This window comes from Mixophyes fleayi (assembly GCF_038048845.1).
Source record: "Mixophyes fleayi isolate aMixFle1 chromosome 4 unlocalized genomic scaffold, aMixFle1.hap1 SUPER_4_unloc_3, whole genome shotgun sequence".
Lineage (NCBI taxonomy): Eukaryota > Metazoa > Chordata > Amphibia > Anura > Limnodynastidae > Mixophyes > Mixophyes fleayi.
The window spans coordinates 516,433-539,095 of record NW_027445889.1 but is presented as its reverse complement, the minus strand read 5'-3'; the positions used below and the strand labels follow the sequence as shown (position 1 = coordinate 539,095).

At 39.7% G+C, this 22,663-nt stretch overlaps 8 non-coding genes across 8 annotated transcripts; all 8 read left to right on the top strand.

Annotated features, from left to right (window-relative positions):
- Positions 1–2,872: 2,872 nt before the first annotated feature.
- Positions 2,873–2,945, top strand: TRNAV-CAC (transfer RNA valine (anticodon CAC)). Its single transcript has one exon. It is a non-coding gene; the product is annotated as a tRNA-Val (tRNA).
- Positions 2,946–4,338: 1,393 nt separating this feature from the next.
- Positions 4,339–4,411, top strand: TRNAV-CAC (transfer RNA valine (anticodon CAC)). The gene has a single exon. It is a non-coding gene; the product is annotated as a tRNA-Val (tRNA).
- A 1,395-nt stretch (positions 4,412–5,806) lies between these two features.
- TRNAV-CAC (transfer RNA valine (anticodon CAC)) lies at positions 5,807–5,879 on the top strand. The gene has a single exon. It is a non-coding gene; the product is annotated as a tRNA-Val (tRNA).
- Positions 5,880–7,273: 1,394 nt separating this feature from the next.
- TRNAV-CAC (transfer RNA valine (anticodon CAC)) lies at positions 7,274–7,346 on the top strand. The gene has a single exon. It is a non-coding gene; the product is annotated as a tRNA-Val (tRNA).
- A 2,870-nt stretch (positions 7,347–10,216) lies between these two features.
- Positions 10,217–10,289, top strand: TRNAV-CAC (transfer RNA valine (anticodon CAC)). The gene has a single exon. It is a non-coding gene; the product is annotated as a tRNA-Val (tRNA).
- Positions 10,290–13,159: 2,870 nt separating this feature from the next.
- On the top strand, positions 13,160–13,232 carry TRNAV-AAC (transfer RNA valine (anticodon AAC)). Its single transcript has one exon. It is a non-coding gene; the product is annotated as a tRNA-Val (tRNA).
- A 4,352-nt stretch (positions 13,233–17,584) lies between these two features.
- Positions 17,585–17,657, top strand: TRNAV-AAC (transfer RNA valine (anticodon AAC)). The gene has a single exon. It is a non-coding gene; the product is annotated as a tRNA-Val (tRNA).
- A 2,877-nt stretch (positions 17,658–20,534) lies between these two features.
- Positions 20,535–20,607, top strand: TRNAV-AAC (transfer RNA valine (anticodon AAC)). The gene has a single exon. It is a non-coding gene; the product is annotated as a tRNA-Val (tRNA).
- The last annotated feature ends 2,056 nt before the right edge of the window (positions 20,608–22,663 follow it).

The following is a 22,663-nucleotide window of genomic DNA, read 5'->3' as shown; positions in this document are numbered from 1 at the left end:
TAGATCTCCTTTTATATAGGACATGTGAGATGTAAAATTGATATAACATCTTGTAAATAGTTGTATCAACAGGAACTTTTAATGTCATTGCAACATCATCTACCTATCCACCTTCTTATATGATTTAACAATCATTTCCATACGCCTCCTGTATATCTTAGCAATAGCTCCTGTCGGGCACCTAACCTCTCTATGTCTTTCAGGAACAAGTCACAGGGATGATGTCAATGAGGTTTCAGGGAGACATAGAAAGGGGGTGCGACCATTGCATCCCAGCTTCTTTATTGAATGGTGTGCGGAAGCCATTTATCTGCCAGGAACCACTCATCATTGTTCTTGGTCATGACAGAGGGATCTGTGACTTGCCATAACTCCCTGCCTAAAATTGAACAAGACATTACCGTTACATCCTGTAGCGGGAAGGGGTTAATTTTATTAGTTAACCATAGAGCAGCAGCAAAACATAACTATGAATTACAAAACATCTTCTTATAAATTAGTTAATAGTGAAGAAAGAATTGAAGAACATTGTACAACGTTATGTGCATACAGTGAAGCGGCCTCGTTAGCACAGTAGGTAGAGCGTCAGTCTCATAATCAACACTTCCTCACCACTGTCTTTCTATGTTGTGAAACCAGCCATATTGCTATGAGACGACTTAGAGGTTGCACTGACAGCCAAAGGCTCCAATGAGTGGGCAAGAACTGATTCTTATGGCTATTTCCCTCCTAGTCACTCAATGGGAGTGCTGTGTTCAAAATGTGTAAGTGTCTGTGCACTTCCACATATAGTGATGGGAGATAGCTAGTTGACTGTAGTGTCAACTATGGGTGTTCAGGTTGAGATCAGATCTTCCTTAACACCAATACATCAATAGTAAATTTGATCTTGTAACTATACTAGGTCTACAACGGAATAATAAAAGAGTAAAACTTAAATGAAACAAAAAACAAATGAAAACATAAAAAAATTATGAAAACGAAATACGACAATATTCCCTGTCCTTCTCCCCAGCGCGAGGAAACCACTTTAATCACTGTGAGACACATACAAAAATGTCTGAATGTCACACAGAATGAACGGCACCCCATAATTTGGGAAATTATACCAGAATTCAATCATACTACACCTATGTGGTATAATGAGACACAAGGTGGGAAAGGACTATCTCTGGATTCTGATTTTACTAAGTGACCAACCATCCAAGATGGACCCCTAATGAAGTACTAGGAAATGGGGACCCTGGATACCTCGATGTGTGTAGGATAACACCCTCAGACAGTCAGTGTAAATAATCAAAATCTTTTATCAATTTGAGTCCAGATACAGATCATTAAATGTCAGTAAGGATCCCTCTCTATTACAGTGGCAGAGGTCAACAAAGCTCTCAGCTGGTGTTTCTGTAGTGTAGTGGTTATCACATTCGCCTAACACACGAAAGGTCCCCAGTTCAAAACCGGGCAGAAGCAAGCATTAGATCTCCTTTTATATAGGACATGTGAGATGTAAAATTGATATAACATCTTGTAAATAGTTGTATCAACAGGAACTTTTAATGTCATTGCAACATCATCTACCTATCCACCTTCTTATATGATTTAACAATCATTTCCATACGCCTCCTGTATATCTTAGCAATAGCTCCTGTCGGGCACCTAACCTCTCTATGTCTTTCAGGAACAAGTCACAGGGATGATGTCAATGAGGTTTCAGGGAGACATAGAAAGGGGATGCGACCATTGCATCCCAGCTTCTTTATTGAATGGTGTGCAGAAGCCATTTATCTGCCAGGAACCACTCATCATTGTTCTTGGTCATGACACAGGGATCTGTGACTTGCCGTAACTCCCTGCCTAAAATTGAACAAGACATTACCGTTACATCCTGTAGCGGGAAGGGGTTAATTTTATTAGTTAACTATAGAGCAGCAGCAAAACATAACTATGAATTACAAAACATCTTCTTAAAAATTAGTTAATAGTGAAGATAGAATTGAAGAACATTGTTCAACGTTATGTGCATACAGTGAAGCGGCCTCGTTAGCACAGTAGGTAGCGCGTCAGTCTCATAATCAACACTTCCTCACCATTGTCTTTCTATGTTGTCAAACCAGCCATATTGCTATGAGACGACTTAGAGGTTGCACTGACAGCCAAAGGCTTCAATGAGTGTGCAAGAACTGATTCATATGGCTATTTCCCTCCTAGTCACTCAATGGGAGTGCTGTGTTCAAAATGTGTAAGTGTCTGTGCACTTCCGCATATAGTGATGGGATATAGCTAGTTGACTGTAGTGTCAACAATGGGTGTTCAGGTTGAGATCAGATCTTCCTTAACACCAATACATCAATAGTAAATTTGATCTTGTAACTATACTAGGTCTACAACGGAATAATAAAAGAGTAAAACTTAAATGAAACAAAAAATAAATAAAAAGATCAAAAAATTATGAAAACGAAATACGACAATATTCCCTGTCCTTCTCCCCAGCGTGAGAAAACCACTTTAATCACTGTGAGACACATACAAAAATGTCTGAATGTCACACAGAATGAACGGCACCCCATAATTTAGGAAATTATACCAGAATTTAATCATACTACACCTATGTGGTATAATGAGACACAAGGTGGGAAAGGACTATCTCTGGATTCTGATTTTACTAAGTTACCAACCATCCAAGATGGACCCCTAATGAAGTACTAGGAAATGGGGACCCTGGATACCTCGATGTGTGTAGGATAACACCCTCAGACAGTCAGTGTAAATAATCAAATCCTTTTATCAATTTGAGTCCAGATACAGATCATTAAATGTCAGTAAGGATCCCTCTCTATTACAGTGGCAGAGGTCAACAAAGCTCACAGTTGGTGTTTCTGTAGTGTAGTGGTTATCACATTTGCCTCACACGCGAAAGGCCCCCGGTTCGAAACCGGGCAGAAACAAGCGTTAGATCTCCTTTTATATGTGAGATGTAAAATTGATATAACATCTTGTAAATAGTTGTATAAACGGGAACTTTTAATGTCATTACAACACCATCTACCTATCCACCTTCATATATGATTTAACAATCATTTCCATGTGCCTCCTGTATATCTTAGCTATAGCTCATGTCGGGCACCTAACCTCTCTATGTCTTTCAGGAACAAGTCACAGGGATGATGTCAATGAGGTTTCAGGGAGACATAGAAAGGGGATGCGACCATTGCATTCCAGCTTCTTTATTGAATGGTGTGCGGAAGCCATTTATCTGCCAGGAACCACTCATTATTGTTCTTGGTCATGACACAGGGATCTGTGACTTGCCGTAACTCCATGCCTAAAATTGAACAAGACATTACCGTTACATCCTGTAGCGGGAAGGGGTTAATTTTATTAGTTAACTATAGAGCAGCAGCAAAACATAACTATGAATTACAAAACATCTTTGAAAAATTAGTTAATAGTGAAGATAGAATTGAAGAACATTGTTCAACGTTATGTGCATACAGTGCAGCGGCCTCGTTAGCACAGTAGGTAGCGCGTCAGTCTCATAATCAACACTTCCTCACCACTGTCTTTCTATGTTGTGAAACCAGCCATATTGCTATGAGACGACTTAGAGGTTGCACTGACAGCCAAAGGCTTCAATGAGTGGGCAAGAACTGATTCATATGGCTATTTCCCTCCTAGTCACTCAATGGGAGTGCTGTGTTCAAAATGTGTAAGTGTCTGTGCACTTCCGCATATAGTGATGGGAGATAGCTAGTTGACTGTAGTGTCAACTATGGGTGTTCAGGTTGAGATCAGATCTTCCTTAACACCAATACATCAATAGTAAATTTGATCTTGTAACTATACTAGGTCTACAACGGAATAATAAAAGAGTAAAACTTAAATGAAACAAAAACAAATGAAAAGATCAAAAAATTCTGAAAACGAAATACGACAATATTCCCTGTCCTTCTCCCCAGCGTGAGGAAACCACTTTAATCACTGTGAGACACATACAAAAATGTCTGAATGTCACACAGAATGAACGGCACCCCATAATTTAGGAAATTATACCAGAATTCAATCATACTACACATATGTGGTATAATGAGACACAAGGTGGGAAAGGACTATCTCTGGATTCTGATTTTACTAAGTGACCAACCATCCAAGATGGACCCCTAATGAAGTACTAGGAAATGGGGACCCTGGAAACCTCGATGTGTGTAGGATAACACCCTCAGACAGTCAGTGTAAATAATCAAATCCTTTTATCAATTTGAGTCCAGATACAGATCATTAAATGTCAGTAAGGATCCCTCTCTATTACAGTGGCAGAGGTCAACAAAGCTCACAGCTGGTGTTTCTGTAGTGTAGTGGTTATCACATTCGCCTCACACGCGAAAGGTCCCTGGTTCGAAACCGGGCAGAAACAAGCGTTAGATCTCCTTTTATATGTGAGATGTAAAATTGATATAACATCTTGTAAATAGTTGTATCAACGGGAACTTTTAATGTCATTACAACACCATCTACCTATCCACCTTCATATATGATTTAACAATCATTTCCATACGCCTCCTGTATATCTTAGCAATAGCTCCTGTCGGGCACCTAACCTCTCTATGTCTTTCAGGAACAAGTCACAGGGATGATGTCAATGAGGTTTCAGGGAGACATAGAAAGGGGATGCGACCATTGCATCCCAGCTTCTTTATTGAATGGTGTGCGGAAGCCATTTATCTGCCAGGAACCACTCATCATTGTTCTTGGTCATGACACAGGGATCTGTGACTTGCCGTAACTCCCTGCCTAAAATTGAACAAGACATTACCGTTACATCCTGTAGCGGGAAGGGGTTAATTTTATTAGTTAACTATAGAGCAGCAGCAAAACATAACTATGAATTACAAAACATCTTCTTAAAAATTAGTTAATAGTGAAGATAGAATTGAAGAACATTGTTCAACGTTATGTGCATACAGTGAAGCGGCCTCGTTAGCACAGTAGGTAGCGCGTCAGTCTCATAATCAACACTTCCTCACCACTGTCTTTCTATGTTGTCAAACCAGCCATATTGCTATGAGACGACTTAGAGGTTGCACTGACAGCCAAAGGCTTCAATGAGTGGGCAAGAACTGATTCATATGGCTATTTCCCTGCTAGTCACTCAATGGGAGTGCTGTGTTCAAAATGTGTAAGTGTCTGTGCACTTCCGCATATAGTGATGGGAGATAGCTAGTTGACTGTAGTGTCAACTATGGGTGTTCAGGTTGAGATCAGATCTTCCTTAACACCAATACATCAATAGTAAATTTGATCTTGTAACTATACTAGGTCTACAACGGAATAATAAAAGAGTAAAACTTAAATGAAACAAAAAACAAATGAAAAGATCAAAAAATTCTGAAAACGAAATACGACAATATTCCCTGTCCTTCTCCCCAGCGTGAGGAAACCACTTTAATCACTGTGAGACACATACAAAAATGTCTGAATGTCACACAGAATGAACGGCACCCCATAATTTAGGAAATTATACCAGAATTCAATCATACTACACATATGTGGTATAATGAGACACAAGGTGGGAAAGGACTATCTCTGGATTCTGATTTTACTAAGTGACCAACCATCCAAGATGGACCCCTAATGAAGTACTAGGAAATGGGGACCCTGGAAACCTCGATGTGTGTAGGATAACACCCTCAGACAGTCAGTGTAAATAATCAAATCCTTTTATCAATTTGAGTCCAGATATAGATCATTAAATGTCAGTAAGGATCCCTCTCTATTACAGTGGCAGAGGTCAACAAAGCTCACAGCTGGTGTTTCTGTAGTGTAGTGGTTATCACATTCGCCTCACACGCGAGAGGTCCCTGGTTCGAAACCAGGCAGAAACAAGCGTTAGATCTCCTTTTATATGTGAGATGTAAAATTGATATAACATCTTGTAAATAGTTGTATCAACGAGAACTTTTAATGTCATTACAACACCATCTACCTATCCACCTTCATATATGATTTAACAATAATTTCCATACGCCTCCTGTATATCTTAGCAATAGCTCCTGTCGGGCACATAACCTCTCTATGTCTTTCAGGAACAAGTCACAGGGATGATGTCAATGAGGTTTCAGGGAGACATAGAAAGGGGATGCGACCATTGCATCCCAGCTTCTTTATTGAATGGGGTGCGGAAGCCATTTATCTGCCAGGAACCACTCATCATTGTTCTTGGTCATGACACAGGGATCTGTGACTTGCCGTAACTCCCTGCCTAAAATTGAACAAGACATTACCGTTACATCCTGTAGCGGGAAGGGGTTAATTTTATTAGTTAACTATAGAGCAGCAGCAAAACATAAATATGAATTACAAAACATCTTCTTAAAAATTAGTTAATAGTGAAGATAGAATTGAAGAACCGTGTTCAACGCTATGTGCATACAGTGAAGCGGCCTCGTTAGCACAGTAGGTAGCGCGTCAGTCTCATAATCAACACTTCCTCACCACTGTCTTTCTATGTTGTTAAACTAGCCATATTGCTATGAGACGACTTAGAGGTTGAACTGACAGCCAAAGGCTTTAATGAGTGGGCAAGAACTGATTCATATGGTTATTTCCCTCCTAGTCACTCAATGGGAGTGCTGTGTTCAAAATGTGTAAGTGTCTGTGCACTTCCGCATATAGTGATGGGAGATAGCTAGTTGACTGTAGTGTCAACTATGGGTGTTCAGGTTGAGATCAGATCTTCCTTAACACCAATACATCAATAGTAAATTTGATCTTGTAACTATACTAGGTCTACAACGGAATAATAAAAGAGTAAACTTAAATGAAACAAAAAATAAATAAAAAGATCAAAAAATTATGAAAACGAAATACGACAATATTCCCTGTCCTTCTCCCCAGCGTGAGAAAACCACTTTAATCACTGTGAGACACATACAAAAATGTCTGAATGTCACACAGAATGAACGGCACCCCATAATTTAGGAAATTATACCAGAATTTAATCATACTACACCTATGTGGTATAATGAGACACAAGGTGGGAAAGGACTATCTCTGGATTCTGATTTTACTAAGTTACCAACCATCCAAGATGGACCCCTAATGAAGTACTAGGAAATGGGGACCCTGGATACCTCGATGTGTGTAGGATAACACCCTCAGACAGTCAGTGTAAATAATCAAATCCTTTTATCAATTTGAGTCCAGATACAGATCATTAAATGTCAGTAAGGATCCCTCTCTATTACAGTGGCAGAGGTCAACAAAGCTCACAGTTGGTGTTTCTGTAGTGTAGTGGTTATCACATTCGCCTCACACGCGAAAGGCCCCCGGTTCGAAACCGGGCAGAAACAAGCGTTAAATCTCCTTTTATATGTGAGATGTAAAATTGATATAACATCTTGTAAATAGTTGTATCAACGGGAACTTTTAATGTCATTACAACACCATCTACCTATCCACCTTCATATATGATTTAACAATCATTTCCATACGCCTCCTGTATATCTTAGCAATAGCTCCTGTCGGGCACCTAACCTCTCTATGTCTTTCAGGAACAAGTCACAGGGATGATGTCAATGAGGTTTCAGGGAGACATAGAAAGGGAATGCGACCATTGCATCCCAGCTTCTTTATTGAATGGTGTGCGGAAGCCATTTATCTGCCAGGAACCACTCATCATTGTTCTTGGTCATGACACAGGGATCTGTGACTTGCCGTAACTCCCTGCCTAAAATTGAACAAGACATTACCGTTACATCCTGTAGCGGGAAGGGGTTAATTTTATTAGTTAACTATAGAGCAGCAGCAAAACATAACTATGAATTACAAAACATCTTCTTAAAAATTAGTTAATAGTGAAGATAGAATTGAAGAACATTGTTCAACGTTATGTGCATACAGTGAAGCGGCCTCGTTAGCACAGTAGGTAGCGCGTCAGTCTCATAATCAACACTTCCTCACCACTGTCTTTCTATGTTGTCAAACCAGCCATATTGCTATAAGACGACTTAGAGGTTGCACTGACAGTCAAAGGCTCCAATGAGTGGGCAAGAACTGATTCATATGGCTATTTCCCTCCTAGTCACTCAATGGGAGTGCTGTGTTCAAAATGTGTAAGTGTCTGTGCACTTCCGCATATAGTGATGGGAGATAGCTAGTTGACTGTAGTTTCAACTATGGGTGATCAGGTTGAGATCAGATCTTCCTTAACACCAATACATCAATAGTAAATTTGATCTTGTAACTATACTAGGTCTACAACGGAATAATAAAAGAGTAAAACTTAAATGAAACAAAAAACAAATGAAAAGATTAAAAAAATTATGAAAACGAAATACAACAATATTCCTTGTCCTTCTCCCCAGCGTGAGGAAACCACTTTAATCACTGTGAGACACATACAAAAATGTCTGAATGTCACACAGAATGAACGGCAACCCATAATTTAGGAAATTTTACCAGAATTCAATCATACTACACCTATGTAGTATAATGAGACACAAGGTGGGAAAGGACTATCTCTGGATTCTGATTTTACTAAGTGACCAACCATCCAAGATGGACCCCTAGTGAAGTACTAGGAAATGGGTATCCTGGAAACCTCGATGTGTGTAGGATAACACCCTCAGACAGTCAGTGTAAATAATCAAATCCTTTTATCAATTTGAGTCCAGATACAGATCATTAAATGTCAGTAAGGATCCCTCTCTATTACAGTGGCAGAGGTCACCAAAGCTCACAGCTGGTGTTTCTGTAGTGTAGTGGTTATCACATTCACCTAACACGTGAAAGGTTCCTGGTTCAAAACCGGACAGAAACAAGAATTAGATCTCCTTTTATATAGGACATGTGAGATGTAAAATTGATATAACATCTTGTAAATAGTTGTATCAACAGGAACTTTTAATGTCATTACAACACCATCTACCTATCCACCTTCATATATGATTTAACAATAATTTCCATACGCCTCCTGTATATCTTAGCAATAGCTCCTGTCGGGCACATAACCTCTCTATGTCTTTCAGGAACAAGTCACAGGGATGATGTCAATGAGGTTTCAGGGAGACATAGAAAGGGGATGCGACCATTGCATCCCAGCTTCTTTATTGAATGGGGTGCGGAAGCCATTTATCTGCCAGGAACCACTCATCATTGTTCTTGGTCATGACACAGGGATCTGTGACTTGCCGTAACTCCCTGCCTAAAATTGAACAAGACATTACCGTTACATCCTGTAGCGGGAAGGGGTTAATTTTATTAGTTAACTATAGAGCAGCAGCAAAACATAAATATGAATTACAAAACATCTTCTTAAAAATTAGTTAATAGTGAAGATAGAATTGAAGAACCGTGTTCAACGCTATGTGCATACAGTGAAGCGGCCTCGTTAGCACAGTAGGTAGCGTGTCAGTCTCATAATCAACACTTCCTCACCACTGTCTTTCTATGTTGTTAAACTAGCCATATTGCTATGAGACGACTTAGAGGTTGAACTGACAGCCAAAGGCTTTAATGAGTGGGCAAGAACTGATTCATATGGCTATTTCCCTCCTAGTCACTCAATGGGAGTGCTGTGTTCAAAATGTGTAAGTGTCTGTGCACTTCCGCATATAGTGATGGGAGATAGCTAGTTGACTGTAGTGTCAACTATGGGTGTTCAGGTTGAGATCAGATCTTCCTTAACACCAATACATCAATAGTAAATTTGATCTTGTAACTATACTAGGTCTACAACGGAATAATAAAAGAGTAAACTTAAATGAAACAAAAAATAAATAAAAAGATCAAAAAATTATGAAAACGAAATACGACAATATTCCCTGTCCTTCTCCCCAGCGTGAGAAAACCACTTTAATCACTGTGAGACACATACAAAAATGTCTGAATGTCACACAGAATGAACGGCACCCCATAATTTAGGAAATTATACCAGAATTTAATCATACTACACCTATGTGGTATAATGAGACACAAGGTGGGAAAGGACTATCTCTGGATTCTGATTTTACTAAGTTACCAACCATCCAAGATGGACCCCTAATGAAGTACTAGGAAATGGGGACCCTGGATACCTCGATGTGTGTAGGATAACACCCTCAGACAGTCAGTGTAAATAATCAAATCCTTTTATCAATTTGAGTCCAGATACAGATCATTAAATGTCAGTAAGGATCCCTCTCTATTACAGTGGCAGAGGTCAACAAAGCTCACAGTTGGTGTTTCTGTAGTGTAGTGGTTATCACATTCGCCTCACACGCGAAAGGCCCCCGGTTCGAAACCGGGCAGAAACAAGCGTTAAATCTCCTTTTATATGTGAGATGTAAAATTGATATAACATCTTGTAAATAGTTGTATCAACGGGAACTTTTAATGTCATTACAACACCATCTACCTATCCACCTTCATATATGATTTAACAATCATTTCCATACGCCTCCTGTATATCTTAGCAATAGCTCATGTCGGGCACCTAACCTCTCTATGTCTTTCAGGAACAAGTCACAGGGATGATGTCAATGAGGTTTCAGGGAGACATAGAAAGGGGATGCGACCATTGCATTCCAGCTTCTTTATTGAATGGTGTGCGGAAGCCATTTATCTGCCAGGAACCACTCATCATTGTTCTTGGTCATGACACATTCATCTGTGACTTGCCGTAACTCCCTGCCTAAAATTGAACAAGACATTACCGTTACATCCTGTAGCGGGAAGGGGTTAATTTTATTAGTTAACCATAGAGCAGCAGCAAAACATAACTATGAATTACAAAACATCTTCTTATAAATTAGTTAATAGTGAAGATAGAATTAAAGAACATTGTTCAACGTTATGTGCATACAGTGAAGCGGCCTCGTTAGCACAGAAGGTAGCGCGTCAGTCTCATAATCAACACTTCCTCACCACTGTCTTTCTATGTTGTCAAACCAGCCATATTGCTATGAGACGACTTAGAGGTTGCAGTGACAGCCAAAGGCTCCAATGAGTGGGCAAGAACTGATTCATATGGCTATTTCCCTCCTAGTCACTCAATGGGAGTGCTGTGTTCAAAATGTGTAAGTGTCTGTGCACTTCCGCATATAGTGATGGGAGATAGCTAGTTGACTGTATTGTCAACTATGGGTGTTCAGGTTGAGATCAGATCTTCCTTAACACCAATACATCAATAGTAAATTTGATATTGTAACTATACTAGGTCTACAACAGAATAATAAAAGAGTAAAACTTAAATGAAACAAAAAACAAATGAAAAGATCAAAAAATTATGAAAACGAAATACGACAATATTCCCTGTCCTTCTCCCCAGCGTGAGGAAACCACTTTAATCACTGTGAGACACATAAAAAAATGTCTGAATGTCACACAGAATGAACAGCACCCCATAATTTAGGAAATTATACCAGAATTCAATCATACTACACCTATGTGGTATAATGAGACACAAGGTGGGAAAGGACTATCTCTGGATTCTGATTTTACTAAGTTACCAACCATCCAAGATGGACCCCTAATGAAGTACTAGGAAATGGGGACCCTGGATACCTTGATGTGTGTAGGATAACACCCTCAGACAGTCAGTGTAAATAATCAAATCCTTTTATCAATTTGAGTCCAGATACAGATTATTAAATGTCAGTAAGGATCCCTCTCTATTACAGTGGCATAGGTCACCAAAGCTCACAGCTGGTGATTCTGTAGTGTAGTGGTTATCACGTTTGCCTAACACGCGAAAGGTCCCTGGTTTAAAACCAGGCAGAAACAAGCATTAGATCTCCTTTTATATAGGACATGTGAGATGTAAAATTGATATAACATCTTGTAAATAGTTGTATCAACAGGAACTTTTAATGTCATTACAACACCATCTACCTATCCACCTTCATATATGATTTAACAATCATTTCCATACGCCTCCTGTATATCTTAGCAATAGCTCCTGTCGGGCACCTAACCTCTCTATGTCTTTCAGGAACAAGTCACAGGGATGATGTCAATGAGGTTTCAGGGAGACATAGAAAGGGGATGCGACCATTGCATCCCAGCTTCTTTATTGAATGGTGAGCGGAAGCCATTTATCTGCCAGGAACCACTCATCATTGTTCTTGGTCATGACAGAGGGATCTGTGACTTGCCGTAACTCCCTGCCTAAAATTGAACAAGACATTACCGTTACATCCTGTAGCGGGAAGGGGTTAATTTTATTAGTTAACTATAGAGCAGCAGCAAAACATAACTATGAATTAGAAAACATCTTCTTAAAAATTAGTTAATAGTGAAGATAGAATTGAAGAACATTGTTCAACGTTATGTGCATACAGTGAAGCGGCCTCGTTAGCACAGTAGGTAGCGCGTCAGTCTCATAATCAACACTTCCTCACCACTGTCTTTCTATGTTGTGAAACCAGCCATATTGCTATGAGACGACTTAGAGGTTGCACTGACAGCCAAAGGCTTCAATGAGTGGGCAAGAACTGATTCATATGGCTATTTCCCTCCTAGTCACTCAATGGGAGTGCTGTGTTCAAAATGTGTAAGTGTCTGTGCACTTCTGCATATAGTGATGGGAGATAGCTAGTTGACTGTAATGTCAACTATGGGTGTTCAGGTTGAGATCAGATCTTCCTTAACACCAATACATCAGTAGTAAATTTGATCTTGTAACTATACTAGGTCTACAACAGAATAATAGAAGAGTAAAATTTAAATGAAACAAAAAACAAATGAAAAGATCAAAAAATTATGAAAACGAAATACGACAATATTCCCTGTCCTTCTCCCCAGCGTGAGGAAACCACTTTAATCACTGTGAGAGACATACATAAATGTCTGAATGTCACACAGAATGAACGGCACCCCATAATTTAGGAAATTATACCAGAATTCAATCATACTACACCTATGTGGTATAATGAGACATAAGGAGGGAAAGGACTATCTCTGGATTCTGATTTTACTAAGTGACCAACCATCCAAGATGGACCCCTAATGAAGTACTAGGAAATGGGGACCCTGGATACCTCGATGTGTGTAGGATAACACCCTCAGACAGTCAGTGTAAATAATCAAATCCTTTTATCAATTTGAGTCCAGATACAGATCATTAAATGTCAGTAAGGATCCCTCTCTATTACAGTGGCAGAGGTCAACAAAACTCACAGCTGGTGTTTCTGTAGTGTAGTGGTTATCACATTCGCCTAACACGCGAAAGGTCCCCGGTTCGAAACCGGGCAGAAACAAGCGTTAGATCTCCTTTTATATAGGACATGTGAGATGTAAAATTGATATAACATCTTGTAAATAGTTGTATCAACAGGAACTTTTAATGTCATTGCAACACCATCTACCTATCCACCTTCATATATGATTTAACAATCATTTCCATAGGCCTCCTGTATATCTTAGCAATAGCTCCTGTCGGGCACCTAACCTCTCTATGTCTTTCAGGAACAAGTCACAGGGATGATGTCAATGAGGTTTCAGGGAGACATAGAAAGGGGATGCGACCATTGCATCCCAGCTTCTTTATTGAATGGTGTGCGGAAGCCTTTTATCTGCCAGGAACCACTCATCATTGTTCTTGGTCATGACACATTCATCTGTGACTTGCCGTAACTCCCTGCCTAAAATTGAACAAGACATTACCGTTACATCCTGTAGCGGGAAGGGGTTAATTTTATTAGTTAACCATAGAGCAGCAGCAAAACATAACTATGAATTACAAAACATCTTCTTATAAATTAGTTAATAGTGAAGATAGAATTAAAGAACATTGTTCAACGTTATGTGCATACAGTGAAGCAGCCTCGTTAGCACAGAAGGAAGCGCGTCAGTCTCATAATCAACACTTCCTCACCACTGTCTTTCTATGTTGTCAAACCAGCCATATTGCTATGAGACGACTTAGAGGTTGCAGTGACAGCCAAAGGCTCCAATGAGTGGGCAAGAACTGATTCATATGGCTATTTCCCTCCTAGTCACTCAATGGGAGTGCTGTGTTCAAAATGTGTAAGTGTCTGTGCACTTCCGCATATAGTGATGGGAGATAGCTAGTTGACTGTATTGTCAACTATGGGTGTTCAGGTTGAGATCAGATCTTCCTTAACACCAATACATCAATAGTAAATTTGATCTTGTAACTATACTAGGTCTACAACAGAATAATAAAAGAGTAAAACTTAAATGAAACAAAAAACAAATGAAAAGATCAAAAAATTATGAAAACGAAATACGACAATATTCCCTGTCCTTCTCCCCAGCGTGAGGAAACCACTTTAATCACTGTGAGACACATAAAAAAATGTCTGAATGTCACACAGAATGAACAGCACCCCATAATTTAGGAAATTATACCAGAATTCAATCATACTACACCTATGTGGTATAATGAGACACAAGGTGGGAAAGGACTATCTCTGGATTTTGATTTTACTAAGTTACCAACCATCCAAGATGGACCCCTAATGAAGTACTAGGAAATGGGGACCCTGGATACCTTGATGTGTGTAGGATAACACCCTCAGACAGTCAGTGTAAATAATCAAATCCTTTTATCAATTTGAGTCCAGATACAGATTATTAAATGTCAGTAAGGATCCCTCTCTATTACAGTGGCATAGGTCACCAAAGCTCACAGCTGGTGATTCTGTAGTGTAGTGGTTATCACGTTTGCCTAACACGCGAAAGGTCCCTGGTTTAAAACCAGGCAGAAACAAGTATTAGATCTCCTTTTATATAGGACATGTGAGATGTAAAATTGATATAACATCTTGTAAATAGTTGTATCAACAGGAACTTTTAATGTCATTACAACACCATCTACCTATCCACCTTCATATATGATTTAACAATCATTTCCATACGCCTCCTGTATATCTTAGCAATAGCTCCTGTCGGGCACCTAACCTCTCTATGTCTTTCAGGAACAAGTCACAGGGATGATGTCAATGAGGTTTCAGGGAGACATAGAAAGGGGATGCGACCATTGCATCCCAGCTTCTTTATTGAATGGTGAGCGGAAGCCATTTATCTGCCAGGAACCACTCATCATTGTTCTTGGTCATGACAGAGGGATCTGTGACTTGCCGTAACTCCCTGCCTAAAATTGAACAAGACATTACCGTTACATCCTGTAGCGGGAAGGGGTTAATTTTATTAGTTAACTATAGAGCAGCAGCAAAACATAACTATGAATTACAAAACATCTTCTTAAAAATTAGTTAATAGTGAAGATAGAATTGAAGAACATTGTTCAACGTTATGTGCATACAGTGAAGCGGCCTCGTTAGCACAGTAGGTAGCGCGTCAGTCTCATAATCAACACTTCCTCACCACTGTCTTTCTATGTTGTGAAACCAGCCATATTGCTATGAGACGACTTAGAGGTTGCACTGACAGCCAAAGGCTTCAATGAGTGGGCAAGAACTGATTCATATGGCTATTTCCCTCCTAGTCACTCAATGGGAGTGCTGTGTTCAAAATGTGTAAGTGTCTGTGCACTTCCGCATATAGTGATGGGAGATAGCTAGTTGACTGTAGTGTCAACTATGGGTGATCAGGTTGAGATCAGATCTTCCTTAACACCAATACATCAATAGTAAATTTGATCTTGTAACTATACTAGGTCTACAACGGAATAATAACAGAGTAAAACTTAAATGAAACAAAAAACAAATGAAAAGATCAAAAAATTATGAAAACGAAATACGACAATATTCCCTGTCCTTCTCCCCAGCGTGAGGAAACCACTTTAATCACTGTGAGACACAAACAAAAATGTCTGAATGTCACACAGAATGAACGGCACCCCATAATTTAGGAAATTATACCAGAATTCAATCATACTACACCTATGTGGTATAATGAGACACAAGTTGGGAAAGGACTATCTCTGGATTCTGATTTTACTAAGTGACCAACCATCCAAGATGGACCCCTAGTGAAGTACTAGGAAATGGGTATCCTGGAAACCTCGATGTGTGTAGGATAACACCCTCAGACAGTCAGTGTAAATAATCAAATCCTTTTATCAATTTGAGTCCAGATACAGATCATTAAATGTCAGTAAGGATCCCTCTCTATTACAGTGGCAGAGGTCACCAAAGCTCACAGCTGGTGTTTCTGTAGTGTAGTGGTTATCACATTCACCTAACACGTGAAAGGTTCCTGGTTCAAAACCGGACAGAAACAAGAATTAGATCTCCTTTTATATAGGACATGTGAGATGTACAATTGATATAACATCTTGTAAACAGTTGTATCAACGGGAACTTTTAATGTCATTGCAACACCATCTACCTATCCACCTTCATATATGATTTAACAATCATTTCCATACGCCTCCTGTATATCTTAGCAATAGCTCCTGTCGGGCACCTAACCTCTCTATGTCTTTCAGGAACAAGTCACAGGGATGATGTCAATGAGGTTTCAGGGAGACATAGAAAGGGGATGCGACCATTGCATCCCAGCTTCTTTATTGAATGGTGTGCGGAAGCCTTTTATCTGCCAGGAACCACTCATCATTGTTCTTGGTCATGACACATTCATCTGTGACTTGCCGTAACTCCCTGCCTAAAATTGAACAAGACATTACCCTTACATCCTGTAGCGGGAAGGGGTTAATTTTATTAGTTAACCATAGAGCAGCAGCAAAACATAACTATGAATTAGAAAACATCTTCTTATAAATAAGTTAATAGTGAAGATAGAATTGAAGAACATTGTTCAACGTTATGTGCATACAGTGAAGTGGCCTCGTTAGCACAGTAGGTAGCGCGTCAGTCTCATAATCAACACTTCCTCACCACTGTCTTTCTATGTTGTCAAACCAGCCATATTGCTATGAGACGACGTAGAGGTTGCACTGACAGCCAAAGGCTCCAATGAGTGGGCAAGAACTGATTCATATGGCTATTTCCCTCCTAGTCACTCAATGGGAGTGCTGTGTTCAAAATGTGTAAGTGTCTGTGCACTTCCGCATATAGTGATGGGAGATAGCTAGTTGACTGTAGTGTCAACTATGGGTGTTCAGGTTGAGATCAGATCTTCCTTAACACCAATACATCAATAGTAAATTTGATCTTGTAACTATACTAGGTCTACAACAGAATAATAGAAGAGTAAAATTTAAATGAAACAAAAAACAAATGAAAAGATCAAAAAATTATGAAAACGAAATACGACAATATTCCCTGTCCTTCTCCCCAGCGTGAGGAAACCACTTTAATCACTGTGAGAGACATACAAAAATGTCTGAATGTCACACAGAATGAACAGCACCCCATAATTTAGGAAATTATACCAGAATTCAATCATACTACACCTATGTGGTATAATGAGACACAAGGTGGGAAAGGACTATCTCTGGATTCTGATTTTACTAAGTGACTAATCATGCAAGATGGACCCCTAATGAAGTACTAGGAAGTGGGGACCCTGGATACCTTGATGTGTGTAGGATAACACCCTCAGACAGTCAGTGTAAATAATCAAATCCTTTTATCAATTTGAGTCCAGATACAGATCATTAAATGTCAGTAAGGATCCCTCTCTATTACAGTGGCAGAGGTCAACAAAGCTCACAGCTGGTGTTTCTGTAGTGTAGTGGTTATCACATTCGCCTAACACGCGAAAGGTCCCTGGTTTAAAACCAGGCAGAAACAAGCATTAGATCTCCTTTTATATAGGACATGTGAGATGTAAAATTGATATAACATCTTGTAAATAGTTGTATCAACAGGAACTTTTAATGTCATTACAACACCATCTACCTATCCACCTTCATATATGATTTAACAATCATTTCCATACGCCTCCTGTATATCTTAGCAATAGCTCCTGTCGGGCACCTAACCTCTCTATGTCTTTCAGGAACAAGTCACAGGGATGATGTCAATGAGGTTTCAGGGAGACATAGAAAGGGGATGCGACCATTGCATCCCAGCTTCTTTATTGAATGGTGTGCGGAAGCCATTTATCTGCCAGGAACCACTCATCATTGTTCTTGGTCATGACACAGGGATCTGTGACTTGCCGTAACTCCCTGCCTAAAATTGAACAAGACATTACCGTTACATCCTGTAGCGGGAAGGGGTTAATTTTATTAGTTAACTATAGAGCAGCAGCAAAACATAAATATGAATTACAAAACATCTTCCTAAAAATTAGTTAATAGTGAAGATAGAATTGAAGAACATTGTTCAACGTTATGTGCATACAGTGAAGCGGCCTCGTTAGCACAGTAGGTAGCGCGTCAGTCTCATAATCAACACTTCCTCACCACTGTCTTTCTATGTTGTAAAACCAGCCATATTGCTATGAGACGACTTAGAGGTTGCACTGACAGCCAAAGGCTTCAATGAGTGGGCAAGAACTGATTCATATGGCTATTTCCCTCCTAGTCACTCAATGGGAGTGCTGTGTTCAAAATGTGTAAGTGTCTGTGCACTTCCGCATATAGTGATGGGAGATAGCTAGTTGACTGTAGTGTCAACTATGGGTGTTCAGGTTGAGATCAGATCTTCCTTAACACCAATACATCAATAGTAAATTTGATCTTGTAACTATACTAGGTCTACAACGGAATAATAAAAGAGTAAAACTTAAATGAAACAAAAAACAAATGAAAAGATCAAAAAATTATGAAAACGAAATACGACAATATTCCCTGTCCTTCTCCCCAGCGTGAGGAAACCACTTTAATCACTGTGAGACACATACAAAAATGTCTGAATGTCACATAGAATGAACGGCACCCCATAATTTAGGAAATTATACCAGAATTCAATCATACTACACCTATGTGGTATAATGAGACACAAGGTGGGAAAGGACTATCTCTGGATTCTGATTTTACTAAGTGACCAACCATCCAAGATGGACCCCTAATGAAGTACTAGGAAATGGGGACCCTGGAAACCTCGATGTGTGTAGGATAACACCCTCAGACAGTCAGTGTAAATAATCAAATCCTTTTATCAATTTGAGTCCAGATACAGATCATTAAATGTCAGTAAGGATCCCTCTCTATTACAGTGGCAAAGGTCAACAAAGCTCACAGCTGGTGTTTCTGTAGTGTAGTGTTTATCACATTTGCTTAACACACGAAAGGTCCCTGGTTCAAAACCGGGCAGAAACAAGCATTGGATCTCCTTTTATATAGGACATGTGAGATGTAAAATTGATATAACATCTTGTAAATAGTTGTATCAACAGGAACTTTTAATGTCATTACAACACCATCTACCTATCCACCTTCATATATGATTTAACAATCATTTCCATACGCCTCCAGTATATCTTAGCAATAGCTCCTGTCGGGCACCTAACCTCTCTATTTCTTTCAGGAACAAGTCACAGGGATGATGTCAATGAGGTTTCAGGGAGACATAGAAAGGGGATGCGACCATTGCATCCCAGCTTCTTTATTAAATGGTGTGCGGAAGCCATTTATCTGCCAGGAACCACTCATCATTGTTCTTGGTCATGACACAGGGATCTGTGACTTGCCGTAACTCCTTGCCTAAAATTGAACAAGACATTACCGTTACATCCTGTAGCGGGAAGGGGTTAATTTTATTAGTTAACCATAGAGCAGCAGCAAAACATAACTATGAATTAGAAAACATCTTCTTATAAATTAGTTAATAGTGAAGATAGAATTGAAGAACATTGTTCAACGTTATGTGCATACAGTGAAGCGGCCTCGTTAGCACAGTAGGTAGCACGTCAGTCTCATAATCAACACTTCCTCACCACTGTCTTTCTATGTTGTCAAACCAGCCATATTGCTATGAGACGACTTAGAGGTTGCACTGACAGCCAAAGGCTCCAATGAGTGGGCAAGAACTGATTCATATGGCTATTTCCCTCCTAGTCACTCAATGGGAGTGCTGTGTTCAAAATGTGTAAGTGTCTGTGCACTTCCGCATATAGTGATGGGAGATAGCTAGTTGACTGTAGTTTCAACTATGGGTGATCGGGTTGAGATCAGATCTTCCTTAACACCAATACATCAATAGTAAATTTGATCTTGTAACTATACTAGGTCTACAACAGAATAATAAAAGAGTAAAACTTAAATGAAACAAAAAACAAATGAAAAGATCAAAAAATTATGAAAATGAAACACAACAATATTCCCTGTCCTTCTCCCCAGCGTGAGGAAACCACTTTAATCACTGTGAGACACATACAAAAATGTCTGAATGTCACACAGAATGAACGGCACCCCATAATTTAGGAAATTATACCAGAATTCAATCATACTACACCTATGTGGTATAATGAGACACAAGGTGGGAAAGGACTATCTCTGGATTCTGATTTTACTAAGTGACCAACCATCCAAGATGGACCCCTAATGAAGTACTAGGAAATGGGGACCCTGGATACCTCGATGTGTGTAGGATAACACCCTCAGACAGTCAGTGTAAATAATCAAATCCTTTTATCAATTTGAGTCCAGATACAGTTCATTAAATGTCAGTAAGGATCCCTCTCTATTACAGTGGCAGAGGTCACCAAAGCTCACAGCTGGTGTTTCTGTAGTGTAGTGGTTATCACATTCGCCTAACACGCGAAAGGTCCTCGGTTCAAAACCGGGCAGAAACAAGCATTAGATCTCCTTTTATATAGGACATGTGAGATGTAAAATTGATATAACATCTTGTAAATAGTTGTATCAACAGGAACTTTTAATGTCATTGCAACACCATCTACCTATCCACCTTCATATATGATTTAACAATCATTTCCATACACCTCCTGTATATCTTAGCAATAGCTCCTGTCGGGCACCTAACCTCTCTATGTCTTTCAGGAACAAGTCACAGGGATGATGTCAATGAGGTTTCAGGGAGACATAGAAAGGGGATGCGACCATTGTATCCCAGCAACTTTTAATGTCATTGCAACACCATCTACCTATCCACCTTCATATATTGTCGAAGTCAGTAAATTGGATAAAGTCATTTCAATTAAAGTCTAGCAAACTTGGTTGTCTTTGTTTGAAAAGATACGTACGGTACGCATCGACGTACAAGGGCACGCTACGGCGTGAAAGGGCGTACGCATCCACTACACGTGGCAGCAACAGTAATTGATCTTTTACCATACATTCGCACAAACACGCATACTTATAAAATAGTACACATTAATGGTAGTTGCAACACATAGTCAGTTATGTCGAAATATAGTAGTATTTATATGTTATATCAGAGTTACATGCATATTAGTGAAATACACGGAACGGATTAAAGGAATAACATCATCAGTGGTATCATAATGAACCTTGTTACATATCCTACTGTTTGGTTCACTCTGCGAGGGAATCGCAGAGTGCATACGCAAGTTATGAATGATAGGGAATTATGAACTCCTTAAGACTAAGGAATCCTGGCGGGAAGAGCAGAGCGTACCCCATGCAGAGATGACCCCCTCCTTTGGATTCCTTAGGATGAACCAGCCAATGATTGACGACCCCTTGGACATTCCTGAGACCCGGACCAATAGATGCAAGCCATACCATCTTCATTGTATTACTTTATTTGATTGTGTATATAAGCAGCACCTTGTGATCCAGAGTGCAGACATCTTGTCCCCAGACTTCAGGATTGAATGACTGCACTGGATCCAGAGCGCCTGCGATAAGTAACGGCTGTATTTACTATTACTTCGCTTGAGCATATTTTTCCACTTATTGCGAATAAATCTTTGTGCTTTGGAAACACAAATCGAGGTTCGACAATCGTTATTGGTTAGCGACAATACGCACATAACAATTTGGGGGCTCGTGAGCTTTGGAGGTTTCGTTGCCGATGATACGCAAGACCAACGGATTTCGGTTCCTCAACAAAGGGTGGAGACGCGTCATAAACGGGTAAGAACGCATGGTGTTCAAAACCTGAATTTTACTCTGTGTTGCGAAACCGAATGTCCGTTTTGCATTATCTAGGGCACGCTAACTAGAACCTAGGGACAAAAGAGAAAACTGTTTCTTTTTTCTGTCATTGTGCGTTTTAACTGTATTGCATTGTTTAGCGTATGTGTACTTCCTGCTGTGCGTACGCGAACTTCCGGTAAACTTGCCACGTGGTTAAACAATCGTTTTGATAGTTATTATACATGCATAGTATAATTACTTGTGAAAGCCTCTGAGACAATGTTACTATTGTTGGGAACTTTTGATTTTCTGCGCAGAAAAGGTGTATAGTGTGTGATGTTGTAACGTAGATACACTGTTTTATTGTTGAGGTGCTCAGTTGCTGTCTGACGAGGCGGATTGCCCAACTGAAGGACGGTATACAGGGCAGGTATACCGAATGCGAAAACTGGGTTTTCGCAAAGCGCTACCAATAGATCGCAAGGTTTGCTAATAATTAGTATTGGTAGGCAGTGCGATCCGATCGCACCGTTAGTGCGAATTGGTGAAGCAGCTAGGAGGAATTATACTGGAAAGGCAGGTTGATTGTATCGACTTTGCGCTCCCAGCGATAATAAACTCAGCAGATTTTTGTGGTTGAGCCAGGGTATCGAGGAGCTGATGGCGCTTGGGGCCCACAGTGATATTTCTGTATTAGGGACCCTCGCCAGGGGCGAGAAAAGCGAGTGAGCGCGGCTAAAGGAAATACGTTCACCGAGCATTATAGATCTCTAGCGGTGAGTATAG